The sequence below is a fragment of the Gambusia affinis genome, linkage group LG15 (genome assembly GCF_019740435.1).
Source record: "Gambusia affinis linkage group LG15, SWU_Gaff_1.0, whole genome shotgun sequence".
Lineage (NCBI taxonomy): Eukaryota > Metazoa > Chordata > Actinopteri > Cyprinodontiformes > Poeciliidae > Gambusia > Gambusia affinis.
In genome coordinates, this window is record NC_057882.1 from 14,800,277 (window position 1) to 14,806,480 (window position 6,204).

Consider the following 6,204-nt stretch of genomic DNA (forward strand, 5'->3'; position numbering starts at 1 on the left):
TGACTTGTAACAGCAGTCATGGGACCCAATAATACATGAAAATGCTTTCATCCAATCATTGACATTTCAGCTGCTCTTCATTTTATGTAGGGGTGCCAGAGCAAGGGTCGCTAAATACGTATGAAGGTTTCAAATTTGTATTAATATAAAATTTTATGAAAAATATATATTTTACAATTATATTCCATTTCATGTTTACCTGTTTTATAAAATCCCACTACAATGCATTGATATTTGATGTAATGTGACTAACTGAACATTTCACAAGCTTTGGAAACATCTGCAATATGAAGACCTATTTGGAATGGTTTCAAACAGTAATTATGCTCTTATCCAAAATTAAGATCAAACAAGAGTGTAATCCAATAAATTTCTAAATTGTTAAGCAAACATTTTGCAACCAACCACACTACTCGGTTTCCTAAAAACTGCCACATTATAGACCCTGAGTTCCAGAACTTGCTTGTGTGAATCCGAAGTAGGTCAGCAGAACTAAGCGGTGCACCATGGGCTACAGACGTGTGCTGAGTGTCGCTGCCATCAGTTCCTCTCCCCTGTGGGCTTCATTTTTTAGAGTGGGCAATGTCCCTCAACCAAACTGTGGAAGTGTAGAATTGTGCTTTTAATAACCTGAAGGAAGAAATGGATTGTACTTTTCTCAAAAACCTTTGTGTGCTGCAAAAGATTTCTAGATCTATGTCCTCACAGCCCTTTCTGCACTGACTAGATAGAGGAACACAGCACTGATACTTTCATTAGCACCTCTTTGGACTTTTCCTATTACTTTTAACATAGTGGGAGTATTTGAGAGAAATCATTCATCCTTTGTCATTACTGTTGTCACGCTTTGTAGATTTTGCCATATGTTTTCAAAGATTATCCAGTGGCTAAATCTACAAATATAAGGTTTCCTAGCAACCAAAAATAACCCTTTTCCATTGTGCTCCCAGATCTAAATCCTATATTTAAACTGCGATGAGCTGAAAAGAAGAACGAATGGGAAATAATCCGGAATTGTGAAAAGTTTGATTTTCTTCTCACTTGCCAAAAATGCAGGGTTCCCGTTGAAATCCCAGCAGTGCGGCAGGAGACAGAATCTTTTTTCTTCCCGAAATCTGTCCCAATCAACTGGCTGTTGCATAGATAACATTTAATTGCTGCTATGGAGACTAAGTTAGACCTTGACGTCACACGTTGATGCAGTTCTCCAACTTTGAGAATCTTGGAGAATCCGGCTCTGTTTGTCAGAGTTCCAGTTTTAATTGATGCTGTTCCTGTAGAAATTGGTCATTTTTGGTAAATTTATACTTTCAGCCTTTTACTGACTAATGAGGGGCAGCATATGTCGTTTGAAGAATACCTATGGGAAATGAGCCGCAGTCTCATCATTATTACCGCCAAGAAATGAAAAAGGAAGTCTTGGTGTATTACTTAAAACTTTATATACACTCTGATAAATCTAAAAAGCAAATGTTTCAAAAATATTATTATTAAATATTTATTATCTAAGTATATTATTTCCAATAGATAAATGGGCTAGGGTTAGGGTAATACACATTTAAACATTGTGGTATTCTAGCAATGGGATATAAAGCTATTGCAGTAAAAGATTGAATTATGTTAAAGCTTTTAACAACTATTAACAGCACCTCTATGTCATTTCCCCATTTCTTCTTCTTCTGTCCTAACCCAAATGCCCTGTGCTTAAGTTAAATGTTATGCTTGCCTGAACAATAGGAGTCTAAAAGGTCAGAGTTAGTGAACACTGACCATCTGCAAGAAGCTGCAGATGCAAAACCACTAAAATGTCATATTAGTCCGGATCACAATTTTCATCATGATGTGAAAAGATGAATGAGTGAGCCATTAAGTTCTTAAAAGCAACACTGTCGTGTGTAGTCTTCAGTCTTCATCATAAATAATTTTGCATTCTTTCTCCGTCACAGAGAAAACTGCTTCTATTTACATGGAGCTATAGACCTGCAGATCCCAGTGTATTGATCCAGTAAGTGTTTTTTCACTGCAGACTGCTGCTCTATATTGAGCACTTAAGTACAGTGCTACAAGTAAACAAAAAACTTCAAATGTGTAGGTGCGTCAGCATATATTCAACCAATAACAGTATCTTCCACAAGCATGCACACGTCACTTTGTATCTGCAGAATTCAAAGTATTTCGTCTGACGCCTATGTGACAGAACAACACAAAGAAGTGAAAGGAAAAGAATTGTTTACAACCACAATGATTTAGGTTTAAATAGGTCAAGTCTGGATCTAAGAATCTGTGGAAAGACTTGAAAACTGATCTTCACTTGCTGTTCTCACTCAACCTGAGAAAACCACAGGTGCTTTGTAAATAAGAATGAAGACTTTATTTTCAGTCTCTGATTAGCAAAGGGGTACGAATGCAGAATCTTATTTATTTTATTGTTTTTTTATAACTATTTTTAAACATCCATCGTACAGCATTAATATTTTAATTTAAAACCCTGCTTTTTCTCTTGAATTATATTGTTATGCAGCTGAATGCATCTGCAAATGAAAGCAGTCAGTTCTCTTTTTCTTCTTTTGGGTCTATGTCATTTCCCCTTTCCTTCTTCTTCTGTCCTAACCCAAATGCCCTGTGCTTAAGTTAAATGTTATGCTTGCCTGAACAATAGGAGTCTAAAATGGTAGGTTGAAGTAAAACTGATTAAAATGATAGGGTTACTTTATAATTATGAACATATCTACACTGATTCATGGTGATGTGATTTTTTTCTTCCTTGAAAATCCCGATTGCAGTAGGTCATGTCATGTCAGCCGGCACGCCTGCTCAGCCACTTTGATAGCCACGCTTGATTTAAAGAATCCGCGTTGCTTTTGGAACTGCAACATCATCGGTCAAAGTGTCAGAGACGCTGCAAGCGCTTGACCCATTTTCCGCGATCCTCTGGCCGGAGATCGTGCACAAATGGGGTCAGGAGTCTTTTCACCTAGAGCTTTGGTTTGCATAACAGTCGGAAGGATGAACCCAGGAGATCTCCGGCAAGTGTCTAGTGATGTGTGGCTCCAACGGCAAGTCGGAGGGAAAAATTGATGCATCGTTCGTTTGAGTCTGAGATGGGGCTTTGTTGGGTAGATGAAACAGTCGTAGCACGGCTGAGGGAATTGATATGAGCAGCTTGTCACTCTGATTTAGGGAGGCACACTGGACAAGACAGGAGTACAAATCTGTTACCGCATCTGTAAAATCTACCATAATAAACTGAAGATCTCCACAGACAACATCTGTCCGGTTGCCTTTATTTTACATCAGTTTGCGTTTGACGAGGCAAAACCTGCAGTGGACAGATACCAATAATGACCTGTACTTAGATAACGCACACACACACAGGCTACACACTAATAGGTGTCATGGAAATAAACAGAGGATGTCATTTCAAGTCTGATAGAGTGAGGCATGTGGCAGGGTATTTATGTGCGTGGGCTGAACTAGTTTATGCTTGCTGATTGATTTAAAGTATTCATCACCTTCAAGGTTTTGGTGTGACATGACAATGCTTGACAGGTACCAAAATTCCTAGTATATCCATCTCATGTGGTGGCAGTCTGAGTTGCGCTTGATGTCTAGATGAATGAAAATATACCTGGTAGCTCTGTTTCTTCCTGTGTGTGCGTGTGTCAGCCAAAGAAGAAGGTAACCCCAAAAACAACATTCAATGATTTGCATAGCTCTCCAAACAATACTCCTTCATACGTGTCGCTGAGTGGGTATATAAATAAGCTTGCCGCTGTGTGAAAGCGCATGGAGGGAGTGGGGGGCAGCATGTCCGATTTAGAATGTTGGTCAAAGCTCACGCATTCATCAAGTTGCTGTTGCCATGGAAACTCGATTCTTATGCAACAAAAGAAGAAGAAAAAGAAAACGGTTTCTAGAAGCAGGCAGGTGAACGACAAACGGCACACTGGAAATGCAGCAGTGTCAGAGCAAGCACTGCTCAATGTGGCATCTGAAAACCAAAAGAATATGGCACAACTTCAAACCTAGCAACACACGGACGCACACCCGAACTGACAGCCTATAGGGATGTGGAATATTAATTAGACAAACAGTCGAGAGGCATACTGTAGCTGTGGAGGGACAACAGCAATATGGCTGATCAGGTTGGCCGGTCTATCTGCAGGTGAACGATTAGCACCTCGCTTTATAAATTTGACCTTTCTGGAAGAGAACTAAGAAGTTTAACGTTTGCCATAAATCGGTGAAGGAGACAAAGCAAACATGTGCGTCAAGGTGATATGGTCAGGTCAGACCAAAATTTAACTAACATGAAAAACACTCACACATCCTCCTCCGTGGTTTACAGCGGGCATGAGATGCTTTTGAACATATTTCTCCCTGATTCATACCAGACCAACACCATTAGTTTGTTGCTGAACTTATCATATTCAGTACATTCCAACAATGAAATGTTTTAACCATGTTATAGTGATATATGAATATAGATCAATGGTTTCTACCCTCGCGATTCTAAACACTGTTACTTACTTTTTAGACTGAAATTGCTAAAAAGTAATTCCAAATTTAAAACAGAGTTGCCTCTTTTTGTCATGTGTTTTACTTACTGCTCTACGCTACTCTGATATATTCTTTACCATATGACTCCAGTTCCATTCTGTGGTCTGATCTCTCCTTGTTCCATGTCCCAGTTATACAGCTACAGCTGCAGCGTTGCCGCAGCTGGCAGCGCACTGTGCCTTCATCACTGACAAAAGCTGCTTAAATTTGCAAGTCTGAATAAAGTGTTTGCAAACAGCAAATAGTATTCCTGCCATCCAACTGGAAGTTAGCACATTTCAAAGCCATGAAGCTTTTGTGATGGTTGTGGAGGAGAGTTTGTTGCTTTCCAGCTGCTGTCTGAAGGCGTAATGTGGCGAAGTGATACGTGTCAGAATAGATTTAAGGAATAACCCACTACTTCACAGTATAGTGGCGCGGAGGCAGAGCAGAGCTGAAATAATGACTGAAAATCACCCAATATAAGTTCCTGGAGAAACACAGATTAAGTTGTTAACTGAGAGTGCAGCTCCTTCTTTGTTATGTTTTGCAGAAAGAAAAGGATTGTTGTTTGAGCAAGAACTGTCATGGCTAAACGTTTCTAGCTTATTGACAGGAAGAACCATGGCTGTCTCTCATGAAATGAGCTCATCCGGTGATCTGTCCTGCTTAAGGCTATGAGGACAGCTTCGCAGTGCCAGCTGTTGTGACCGACTTTGCTTCTGTGTTCTGGATGGATTTCCCAGACCCCGGCCTCACTGTGACCTGATGCACCATCCCCTCTTAGCGGGAAACGTTCCTAATTTCAGCTGGTTTAACTGCTTAGAGCAGACTTCACAGCCACCGTTTCTTCCTCTTGAACTAAAAGCTTGCACGAAGTGTCGCCATGCTCCATAGCATGGCGACACTTCGTGTAATCATTAAAATAGAGAAAATAATGAAATTTAAGTTTTCTAAGTATCTGCATAAGTACAGAAAACGATATGTGTTTAGTATTTATTTGCTAACTCGTGCTATTCATCCAGCTCTCCATCTGGACTTCTGAGGTTCTGACAGGTTCCATATTTAAATATTACCTAAAGGAATTTGTATGTGTCCCATTCTTGAATGTATTTTTATAAAATATATGTATATTAACCAAAGACCCAAAACTCTGAATAATTGACTCTAGAGATGTAAAGATTATGTGAACAACTTGACTTTTGTCAGAATTAGCTCTCTTAGTGTGGCATGTATTTAGTTCCAGCCAAATTGTAGCAGTGGAGGAGCTATGTTTTCTTTTGACACTGACTGAGGTGAGAAAAAAAATGGTCAAAATGTTTCAGTTTCTAAATGCATCAAGCTGGTGAAGATATACTGCAAAAAACGTGAAGCTATAATTGAAACAAAAGAAAGGCAGAGGTTGAGTACATACTACACTTTCAAGACACAACATCACAATGATGTGTTTGCGCTTCTGTCTTGCACAATGGTCCACTGAACGGAAGTTTGACGAGATCTGGAAAACTTCAAAAGGGTGGGAATACTTTTGTGATATAGCTACCCAACACGAGTTCATCGTCAGGTTTCTAAGTGAGGCAATTAGGACTTCATGAGATCACCCCCACGCCTCGTTTCCAAAACGGTTATGTGACCTGACAGCGTGAGGTCCGCTGCTGACAGTGA